Raw genomic sequence first — 11,551 nt, 5'->3', positions numbered from 1 at the left:
AAACGGAGAGAGTAAAAATTATACATGAGTTGCCGCTACAATGCAACCTGTTGATGTTGATAGGCTTTCTCATCCCACGGAGACCTGGCCGCCGTCAATCATCTCCAAGCCTCTCACCACCGCCGGAGGGCGTCGCCGGACAAGGCCCCCTCGGCGCTGGTGGCAGCGGGGAGGATCTTTCCACAGGGGAGTTCAATCAGTGGCGAAGTCAGCCTAGAAAATCAGTGGGGTCATTGCTAATTTTCTGAATTTTTTTCATCACAATGTACAATAATTGTACATTGTTTTAGGCAGTTTTTTCTGAAAAGCTGTGGTGTGGTGTGGTGTGGTGTGGGGTCAGCTGAAACGCCACTGAGTTCAATGCAGCGGGGTTGGCCAATTGCGCTGGATTGGGGCTGGTGGCAGTGACGGATGTCCGTTCGCCGGTCGGGGGGCGGCGGCCATGGGCCGCAGTGCCCAGGTCTCTGGAGACAGGGCCCTAAATGGTCGCACGCTTGACTTTGGCCCAGATTTGGCGTACATCGTATTGGGTGTCCTAGTTTAGTCTAGTTCTAGGATGGTCCGTGTCTTGCTTGGGGCTGCGAGGTGATGGCATTGCCACATTGCAGGAATAATGTCCTCTTCAACCTATCTCCGTTTCGGTGGTGTGCCTTTGCGGCAGTGGAGAGTGTGTGGAGGTGTGTTGTCGATGGATCTTCTTGAATCCGACCGGCTTTTGGTCTCCAGTTGATCTTTCAGCATTAGCGTTCAGGGTCTTTGGAGTATCTACGGGTTTTTCGACGTCTTGATCTCCGAGGCAACGATTGGCAACATATCTTAACATCCCAGAGCTGACGGATCGGGCAACACACACACACCAGACACCACTGACAATTCGCATCCCACAACAGCTCACATCTGTTGGCCGTCACATTGGGCCGTGCTTGTCAGTTGCAGAAGCCGAGGCTGTTGCGGCGTTCTGGGCGAGTTAGCGAAGGTTTACAACTTACAAGGGACCTGTGATCCTAGAAACTGATTGTGTGACTCTTGGGAAGGAGCTTGTCCCTGAAGCCCAAAATCGATCGCTATGTTACCCTCTGATGGTAGACATAAAAAGGATACTGTAAGAGTTGTCAATCCATCACATAAACGTGGTGGGAAGGAAGTGTAATGTACTCTCGCGCATGAGCTTGCAGCGTTGGCGAGGAGAACACGAGACTACTTGATGATCGCAAAAGTTTCCCGTAGCCTCCATCAGCTTATGACGTCTGAATAATATAAACACACCCGAGTTTCATACTCATGGTCCTAAAATAACAACTATCACATCTCAAAATATATGGCATCTTACCCTGTCTCGCAAAAGATAAAGGGCACTCTAACGAAAGTAACTTGAATTACCCCGCAAAAAAAACGAAAGTAACTTGAATCAATCAAAACTCACACGAATGATCCACCTGAAAATTCACTCAGACACGCTACCAGTTTGGCTACTAATAATGTTTCATTCATATATAAACAAATCGACGTGCATTGGTACAATTTTTGATAAAGATTGAGATGGTTTGAAGCGGAAACCAACGAAGAGTGAGATCGTATTTGGGAGGCGTGGCGTCCGTCGGCGTTTGCGTTCCGGCAGGCAGCTGCGGGTTCAGTTGAGATGCTTCAACATCCTCCAGTAGGCGGAGGACTCCATCTTGTCCACGAACGCCTTCATGTCGGCGCACAGCGCGTCCACCGTCGCCGCGCGCTCCGTCAGCGCCCGGGCGAACCCCTGGTCCTCGCCCCCGAAATCCGCCGCTCCTCGCCTGAGCCTCCCGGCAATCTCGGCGAACTCCTCCACGAAGCGCGTGGCCGCGGGGCCCTGGACCTGTGCCTGGGCCCTCGCCGCGGCCATTTGCTCCGCCGGGGACGAGGCGACGTGGGGCATCTCCTTGAACACGTGCTCGATGTAGTCCACCGCCCCCAGGCAGACGATGTCAACCGTCTCCGCCGTGGCCACCGTGCCGAGGCACGTGTGCCGCAGGCGCCGCGCGCCGGAGGCGATCTCCTCGGCCTCGGCGCGCCTGGCGTCGTACCACGCGGCCTGGCCACGCAGGGCGTCTGCCAGCGGCTGCTCGCCGGCGAACAGGGCGGCGCCGCGCCTGCACTCGTCCCCGTCCGCCGCCAGGACGTTGACGACGTCGAGGGTGCTGTCCTCGAGGCTCTCGGACCAATCCAGCTTCACGAAGGCGTCGTCGTAGGTTGGAGATTCCATCTCCTCAAGGGACCTCGTCACCTCTGAACGTAAGAGGGGCAGCTTCTCCTCGTAGTCTGGATCGACAACACCTTGGTCCACCATGGACGTGAAGTACGACTTCTCCTCGGCCATCATCCCCATGTTCATCACCATGGCCACCTACTCAACGATGGATTTCTCTCTGAAGAAGAAGAAGAACGCCGCTTACTCAACGATCGATATCTCTCCCAGTAGAAGAAGAAAATGGTACTAGCAGGTCGAGCTCTCGTTTTCCTTCCTGGAGAATCAATGAACGTGTGCCTATATATAAAGAAGAACACAACCCAGCTGGTTTCCCTTCTCCCGACTCGACTCGGTCTGCGTCCGTGGGTGCGCGCGCGCGCGCTGAATTCGGATCTCTTTTTTGAGGGAAACGCGCTGAATTAGGATCGGTGTGGGCCAATCTGTTGCGTTGCCTGCCCAAAAAAACACGGGAGCAACTAGTTAACGAGCGCTCCTTCAGGAGCCTCGCAACGATCAGCGCCACTTAGCGCGCTCTTAGCCATTTGCCACGTGTCGCGCTTTGGACGCTTCTTTCGGATTTTTTTTATTTTTCCGCACGTGTTTTCGGCTTTCTAGTCTTTCTTAGCTTTTGCGCGAAAAAACGCGTTTTCTTTTTTTTTCCTTTCGCGAAAGTCACGGTTTTTCTTCCGCGAGAGGCACAGTTGTACTTTAGCAAAAGTCACGGCCGTGCCTTTCGGAAACGAAAAAAACGCGTTTTCTGTTTTTTTTTCTTTCGCGAGAGTCACGGTTTTGCTTCCGCGAGAGGCACGTTTGTACTTTCGCGAGAGTGACGGCCGTACCTCTCGGAAAGGAAAAAACAAAACGCATTTTTTTCTTTCGGGAGAGTCACGGTTTTGCTTCCGCGAGAGGCACGGTTGTGCTTTCGCGAAAGTCACGGCTGTGCCTCTCGGAAAGGGAAAAAATACGCGTTTTCTGTTTTTTTTCTTTCGCGAGAGCCACGGTTTTGCTTTCGCGAGAGGCACGGTTGTCCTTTCGCGAGAGTCACGGCCGTGCCTCTCGGAAACGAAAAAAAATGCATTTTCTGTTTTTTTTTCTTCCACGCGAGTCACGGTTTTGCTTCCACGAGAGGCACGGTTGTGATTTCGCGAGAGGCACGGACGTGCCTTTTTCGGAAAGGGAAAAAACCATGCTTCCGGTCCGGTTTTTTCCATCCGGTTTTCTATGAAAGAAAAGTTCGTCAAAACCTATCAACATGGGATCTAATTTTGAAGATCTCGACGCGAGGAATCCAACGGTGAAAACGGTTCGAGATTTGGACGCACGGTTTAAGAGATAAAATGTTTTGAATTAACGGATCTACGAAAAAAGGGAAAACTCCCAGGTTGCGACAAGTGGCGCGCTGCATGTGCGTCACTTATCACGACCTCGAAAAGTGGAGTGCTCTTTGCAACGAGTACTCCTTAATTAGTGATTTCGGAAAAACACCTCCACAAGCTCTTTTACGGCCCATGGCCTTTACCCGATTTCAAATTATTGTAGAACGGCCTGCAGTCGGACGCAAATTAAAATGATATGTATCGCTTATTCCAATATAACAAATCAGTGCTCTCTTTTTTTGTTTTCAAGTTTAAGGAAGATAGTGAGTTGTTATGTAATGATTCTTCAGTCCTTTCTTCTGTATTTTTCCATGTTATTTTTTTTCTGATTTTTTTATTTTTATTTTTAGGTTTCCCATTTCCATTTTTTGGTTTACTTACGTTCTTATTTTCAAACAGCTTTTGAATTCAAGAACATTCTTGAAATTCACAAAACAATTCTAAGATGCGCGAGTATGTTTTTTGAATTCATGAGCATTTTCTAATCTCGTGGAATTTTTCTGAATTCATGAGAATTTTTTTAATTTGGAAAGTTTTAAAAATCACAAATATTTTTCCAAGCCAGTTAACATTTTGCAGATTTGAGAGTTTTTTTGAATTCATGAACATGTTTTAAATCCATAAACATTTTCAAAATCCATGAACATCTTTTAGAATTCATGAGCATTTTTTTCAAATTCATGAACTTTTTTTAATTTTTTCTAAAGAAAATTGTCTAAAAGAAACACAAAATGTTTTGTCGAGCGATATATGAAAAGGTCAAACAGTGAAGTGCTAGCGATATAGTGGCCCCGCCCATAGTCAGGTGTTGTCGGCGATTAGTCATTGCCATATTGCTTTTAGTGATACTAGCAAAAGAGTCGGTGTGACGCAATGGGCGAAAAAACTACCATGCGCCCCTAAAGCGATAATCATGAATCACGACCCCAATAGGTCCACGTCAGTTATTTCGACATGGCATCTCCTTCCCACCTTCATACGCTCCTAAACCGATATTCAACACGTTTGAATATGCTCAATCTTAATGCGTCTCTCTCTCGGCATAAGATCAAAAATCTGCTTTCTTTTTCCACGTGCGAGGTTCTGTTGAGGTGTGCATGCTTGTTTATAGATTGTTTTTTCCGTCTCTAATCTGGTTTTGCTGAGTTGTTCATTTACAATCTGAATTGACAAGGTATGAAAGAAACATGGATTTTGTGATATTGATTAAGGTTGCATCCTAAATAGCATTTAAAAATGGTTAATAGGTAAAATAACATCATATTCATATTATACACATTTTATAATCAAATTTCATATATAACATATTAAAATTGGAGTTAGGATTTAAAAGATATGGATATTTTTGTAAAGCATTTCATATGGATTGTGATTTGATTAACCCTAATGTCTAGGGTTTTTTGCAAAAAAAATTCCTGGACTCACTTATACCTGGACCACGAGAGAATTGCAAAAAACAGAAGGGGGTTTTTGCAAAATGCAAAATGTTTTTGGACTCACTTTAACCTAGACTGTGGGCTGATTTCAAAAAACAGCAGGGGGTTTCTGGTGAAATATTTCTAGACTCACTTTAACCTGGACCACGGGTTGGTTTCAAGAAAAAGAAGGGGTTTCTAGAAAAGTGCACGACGGACAGGAAGAAGCATTTCTTCCTTTATTAGTAGGTATAGATATAGCGGTAGTTGGATAGTTGGCGGATAGTCATCATGAACTAGTTAGTTGATTTTCACAAATCTTTATCAAGACTTGTAACTAGTAAGCCTCGTGTGCTATGCTTAGGAACCACAAAACATAAGGTAGAACATAGGTTACTCAAGTTAGGAATGCTCAAAAGAGCAATATGAAGACGTTGATACTTTTTTTCTTTGAAGATCATGATCCATCAGTAGGATTGAGTCATCATCATATTCAGGGATGGGCAAGTTATCATCTATAATATGAGGCATGACCCCACTGACATGACCAGCGGCTTTGACATGTTTAGTTAGTGTTGTCTACACGTTTGCCAAAATATAGAACACGATGGGAGAAAGTGGACCCCCTAACATAAACCTTTCTTTCTCTAGAAGAAATGACCAACGTCATAATTGACTTTTGTGGCAACAGTCCTCCGACAACAAAACTTTGTATCCATTAACACTACCTCAAGGAGAAACCTTTCATAAGTCGCTAGTTCGCATGGAGCCTTGAATCATGTCGAGCACAAATAGTTGAAAGCCTTTGGTCGACATGACACAATAGAGAACCATATTCAAAATTTTAATATGTGAGCTACAAGCTTGACCAGAACTCACATGCTCAGGCGGTATGATCTGCAAAGTGCTTCATTGCGTGAAAGGAACGCTTGACTATGGTTGCATCTATAGGAAATGAGAAGATGGCCTAAGGCAACATGGCTACTCGCTGACATGGCAAGTGGTTTGGATTGTATGATATTCACATCGGGTATGTTGTCTTATCCATTATTGTCTGGAACTCATGTAAGCAAAAGGCAATCACACTTTCAAGCTATGAAGCGAAGTACATAGTTGCATAAGCGTCAACTTGTTAAGTTGTGTGGCCCAGAAGATTGTTAGTTGGTCTTAGGAAGAAGTGGGATAAAAAGGTGGTGATCAAGATAGATTACTAACTCATTGCACAAGAACCCAATTAATAACAAAAGAAGCAAACAAAATGATATGTATCATTAATAGATACTGCATGGAACAATTGAGGTCCAACGTGTATGCACAAATAACTAGCCTGCGAACTTACTCACAACCCTCTACAAGCCGAAATTATTGAGATGCAAAACCGAGATAGGATGAGAGAGAGATGCAATGAAGAAGAAGCAAGCTTGGGAAGGCAAATGTTAAAAAAAAAACTCGTCGTTTAATGCACAAAAAATCCTAGAAGTAGAATGCATCACACCATGCATGATGCTAGGTTCCATCCATATGATTGTTTGTGGCTAGCTGCTAGATAGTACAAGTTGTTTTGATTCACATTTTGAGTTGTGTTTGGGTTAGAAAGTAGCCCGAGTTTGAGTCTAAACCCATGTTGGGGGTTGTGTCGTGTTGGGCATAATTGCATGTTGACTTGGACGTGAAGTCCTCATGTAAGAATATCATGTACTTCCTCTGTAAACAAATATAAGAGTGTTTAGATCGCTACTTTAGTGATCTAAATGCTCTTACATTTCTTTATGGAGGGAGTATATTTTAAGAAACGATCAACAAAAGATGCACGTTGTGCGTCAAAACATCCGTGTGTTCTCAACAAGGCCCTCCCATTAACTTTAGCCCGCACAACAGAGTTGAACATGGATAACATGGTGTGATCGTTATTCTTGAGCTCTTTGACCTTGAGCTCAACTGTGGTGATCACATCGTTGTCAAGGCCAAGTAGGTCAAAAGCGCCTCCTAGGTAGACCTTGTAGAGGGCCCTTGCCGATAGTGTTGCCACCAATGTTGCACCCCTCGATGAAGCCTATGAGCAACAAATTCGAGACCCACTTCAAGCAAGACATATTTTTGTTACCTAGATATTTTAAGCAAGACACGTAGGTAATCCAGTTATCCCTCTAGATGTTGAAATCACCCCCCCTTTAAACCCACAAAAAATTCCCCCCTCCCCCCTTTGGAATCTCCAGATCGTGAACAATTCCTTACCAACTTGAAGATGCCTTCTAGGGAACACCGCTTCCAACAAATGAGGGGGAGGAAATTTAGCTTTTAACAATAGCTCCATACATAGTTAAAAAATCTCCATGCATGTTGTCTAATCATGCATAATTAAACATTCTGGGATCCTAAAACCATTTTTTCTCTATGACCTTTAGTTTAGCGGTCTTGTCCCATGGCCTACCAATGAGCTTTACAACACTCTTTTTCAACCCCCACCCGAAATTACGAATCAAATGAATCAAATTCTCAAAGAGCCGCACTAACATATGTGGTCAGATTTGTCATGTTATTAGGCATAATACATACATTGATACATAGCTAAAAAATTGACTTCAACAACAAAAGAAGTGTGCCTAACTAGTTCTCGCGACCATTCACTTGTGAGATAAAAATTTGACATTGACCCAAAACACAAAGTATGCATGTGATGCAAGCTGATTGTTTAACCCAAGCACATGAAAGGCATATTTGTCCATGAAAGAATGATAAATGAGTGATTCAACAATTTAAGGACAACATCCTCCAAAGTATTTTGTAGTATAGGATTTATATTTAGCGCATTGATTACTATATCTTTTATTTACTTACACCTCATATAGACAACATGCATTCTCGAAACCTCTGTAAGCTATATAGTTACGGGAAGTAAAATAGGTTCAAGCACACAAGTATATTTCCAGTTCATCTGAGTGGAACAAATTAATGTGTGATGATATGCAATTTCACACCTTTTTTACTTTTCTCTATCTAGAAACCATTTTGTTTAACATATGATTTTTAAGTGTGTGTGTGTGTGTCTCATAAATGGAAATAACTAATACACTACTAGGAAAAGGGCTACTAATGGCGCACCAATTTTGCCTACTAATGGCGCACTACTGGTGCACCATTAGTATCACGCCACTAGTATTTCTTACTAATGGCGCACCACCGGTGCGCCATTAGTATCTGGTATACTAATGGCGCACCACCCAGTGCGCCATTAGTATAGAACACCATGCGCCATTAGTATCTGGCATACTAATGGCGCACTGTTGGGTGATGCGCCATTAGTATGAATATTAGGTTTTTTTTTACTTTTCAGAACTTTGCACAGGTTACAAAATATATTATTGGACATAATATAGACAGCACCCCACAGCAAGAGCAGATTCATCAAATACAATAGAAGATTAGTCTCCGAATACAATTCATCATATTAGTCTCCGAATTCAAAAGACCGAACAAAGATAGAACATTACAAGTCTCGAGACCGCGAATAGCGAGTTTGTCGGAAGTAATACTAATCCTAACAAGTCCTACTAATCATCATCATACAACTTCTACTCGTTATTAATAACAAGTCATACGATCAACATCTTGATAGTCATCGAACCAACCCTACTTAATTGTTCTTAGCACATGATCATCAGTATTAGGCAGGACCTAAATACCCTATTTAAGGTAAAATAGCATAAAACAATATAGACCCTGACTCTCCATTATGGAGAATGGAGAACATCATGTCTCCAATTCTTGCGCTTCGCTTCCTTTTGCTTCCAAGAACCTCCTTACGACTGTCCATACATTTTTCCATCCTTTGATTTTCATGTCTCCACTTCTTTTAGAAATCTCGTATGGACAGTTGAGATTCGTAGGATGACCTGGCTGTATATTCAAAACATTAAGACTGCCTTTCTTATACATCAAATGAGGCACACAATTCTCTGGGATTATCTGTTCAAAAACATAGTAATAACTTCATAGTTAGCAATGATGTACTAGTTTTAGAAGTATGCAAAAGATGCACGGATGTCGTAATAGTAAAAATCTTACCAGGATATCTCCATGGTAGTTACCGTAGTTGAACACATGCACTAGTGGCACATATTTATCATAATGTTGAGGAGTTTGATTGTGGATATTGTAATTCTCAATGTTAGTACAAAATCCGACCAGATGATTTTTCTCCTTATAAGTTGTTAATTTGGAGTCATCGGTGTAGTGGGTTTTGTCTACCATCTCCCGCACATTCTTTGAACAATAAAAATAAGCTGTCAATGGAAATAAGCTGTCAACTATTTTGAAATAAACTATATAAATTAGCTAATAACTATGTTTGAGAAACTCACATAACGGTAGAACTGGAGGCGTATCAACAAGGACCCAAATGTCCATATTGTCTTGGTCGATGTCAGGATTACCTAGATCCATGGTGATAAGCATACCCTCATCAAAACCATACATCTTGCAAAATGCTTCTCAATTTTTGCAACCAAAATGGGTTACGCTCTCAGAATTATATAGATTTACTTCAAAGTCCACATCGTGATGAGTCCTTAGGTGAATTTTCTTTGTTTCAGAAATTTCATGGTCTTTAAAATCCATCCTCTCCAAGACATAGCGTCTTGCATGGCATGGGATAAGCTATACTCGAATTGTAAAAGATGAAACTTACACGTTGAAATAGTTGAAGTCATGCTTAATTATGAAAATAACACTTGTCGTCGTTGTGTACCGTTTCAACTTCGAAGGTCTCCTCGAGCTTAATGCTGAAGCGCCGATCATCGTCCAGGTGAGGCATGTCGCACATACCTCGATCGTCGTGGCACCAGTAGCACTCCCCCGGGAGACTTTCGTCGTCCGATGATGATGACGACATATCCTACGTTCACAATTCAAAACTACATCATTTAGGGTTTGTCGACACCGAGGCATCCTAAAAGCTAAGCTTTTATCATTTAGGGTTTGTCGACACTGAGGCACCCTAAAAGCCTAAGATTTCATCATTTAGGTTCTTATCGACACCGAGGCACCCTAAAAGCCAAGGTTTTATCATTTAGGGTTTGTCGACGTCGAGGCACCCTAAAAGCCTAAGCTTTCATCATTTAGGTTTTGTCGACGCCGAGGCACCCTAAAAGCCTAAGCGTACATCATTTAGGTTCTCATCGACACCGAGGCACCCTATAGAAGCCAAGTTAAGTTTTCATCATTTAGGGTTTATCGATGCCGAGGCACCCTAGGTTGGGCCTAATCACTTGGCACTAATCACTTGGCTCTATTGCCACCTATGTTGGGTTTATCATCTAGGGTTTATCGATGCTGAGAAGAATTCTAAGTTGGGTCTAATCACTTGGCTCTATTGCCACCTATGATTTAATGCAGCAAGAATGGCGGGGCAGTTGATCCTACTTAACTAAGTACTAAGATACCTCGGCCCATGCATTAGTCGCAAGTACCCCATATGTCCTATTTTTAGCAAAGTCATGCTAAAATTCACGGAAAATTTTGGCATGACCTTTGCTGAAAATAGGACATATGGAGTACCCAAATTTGCCGGAACGGAAGTTAATCGACATTCCGGCAAACTCAAGGGCCTCTCGGGGTACCTGCAAATTCATCACGACACAATGGTCGAAGACAAAACCCAGCAAACTAGCAAGATGATCATCATCTTTGCAAGTCATTACTTGTCAAATACAGAAGAAGGAACAATTTATTTGTGACATAGTTGGCCCATACAGAAGAAGCAACACCCTGCACTAGCCTAAAAACAAATGAAGTTTCACCCATATAAGAACAACTTTATAAAATCAAAGAAGTTGCTATGTTTTTTCTACTGCTAGGAAAAACATCACTCATTGGAAATGAAAATCTCAGTACCAGCATTTTGAACTTTGAAATGAAATACAGCAGTAGTATTAGTAGTATATGGAGTAGTATCTTGTCTAGTAGTAGTATTAGTTGTATATGGAGTAGCAAGTTTTGCCTCAGAGACCGCAAAAGCTATGTTTTTTCTCAATTCAGATAGCTAAGTGGAAAACCACGTCAAGTTCTGTTTTAATACTCTATTTCTCAATGCATGCAATTGGTTTCATAGCTTTGTGTTACTGTACAGATCTATTTAACCCTAGGCACTTTGCATATACAAGCTATATAGTCTGAAATCAAATGCATACAGCTGAGACAAGCATCGACCATAGCACTCCAGAGCCATGAACTTGTACAGAGGGGGAGAGAGGCGAGACAAGTGGTCCCCTTGGTGACAGGGGAACCAAATCCAAACAAGTCGAACCCGCAGCAGCAGCTTCTCTGTATCCAAGTTGAACCAAGTCCTTCCTTCACACAACACAACAGCACAACACAGCTATAGATGAGAACGCGTCAGAGATCGGAGGAGATGAAGAAGAAAATCAGCAAGAGACAACCGGAAAAGGGATTCATACCCTGTTCTCCTGCTGGACGGCGGGTAGGTCGCGGGCCTCCTCTCCTGCTGGATGTGGGGCCTCCTCTCTTGGTGGACGTGGGGC

This window comes from Triticum dicoccoides, chromosome 5A, assembly GCF_002162155.2.
Source record: "Triticum dicoccoides isolate Atlit2015 ecotype Zavitan chromosome 5A, WEW_v2.0, whole genome shotgun sequence".
NCBI lineage: Eukaryota > Viridiplantae > Streptophyta > Magnoliopsida > Poales > Poaceae > Triticum > Triticum dicoccoides.
Note: the sequence above shows the minus strand (reverse complement) of the source record.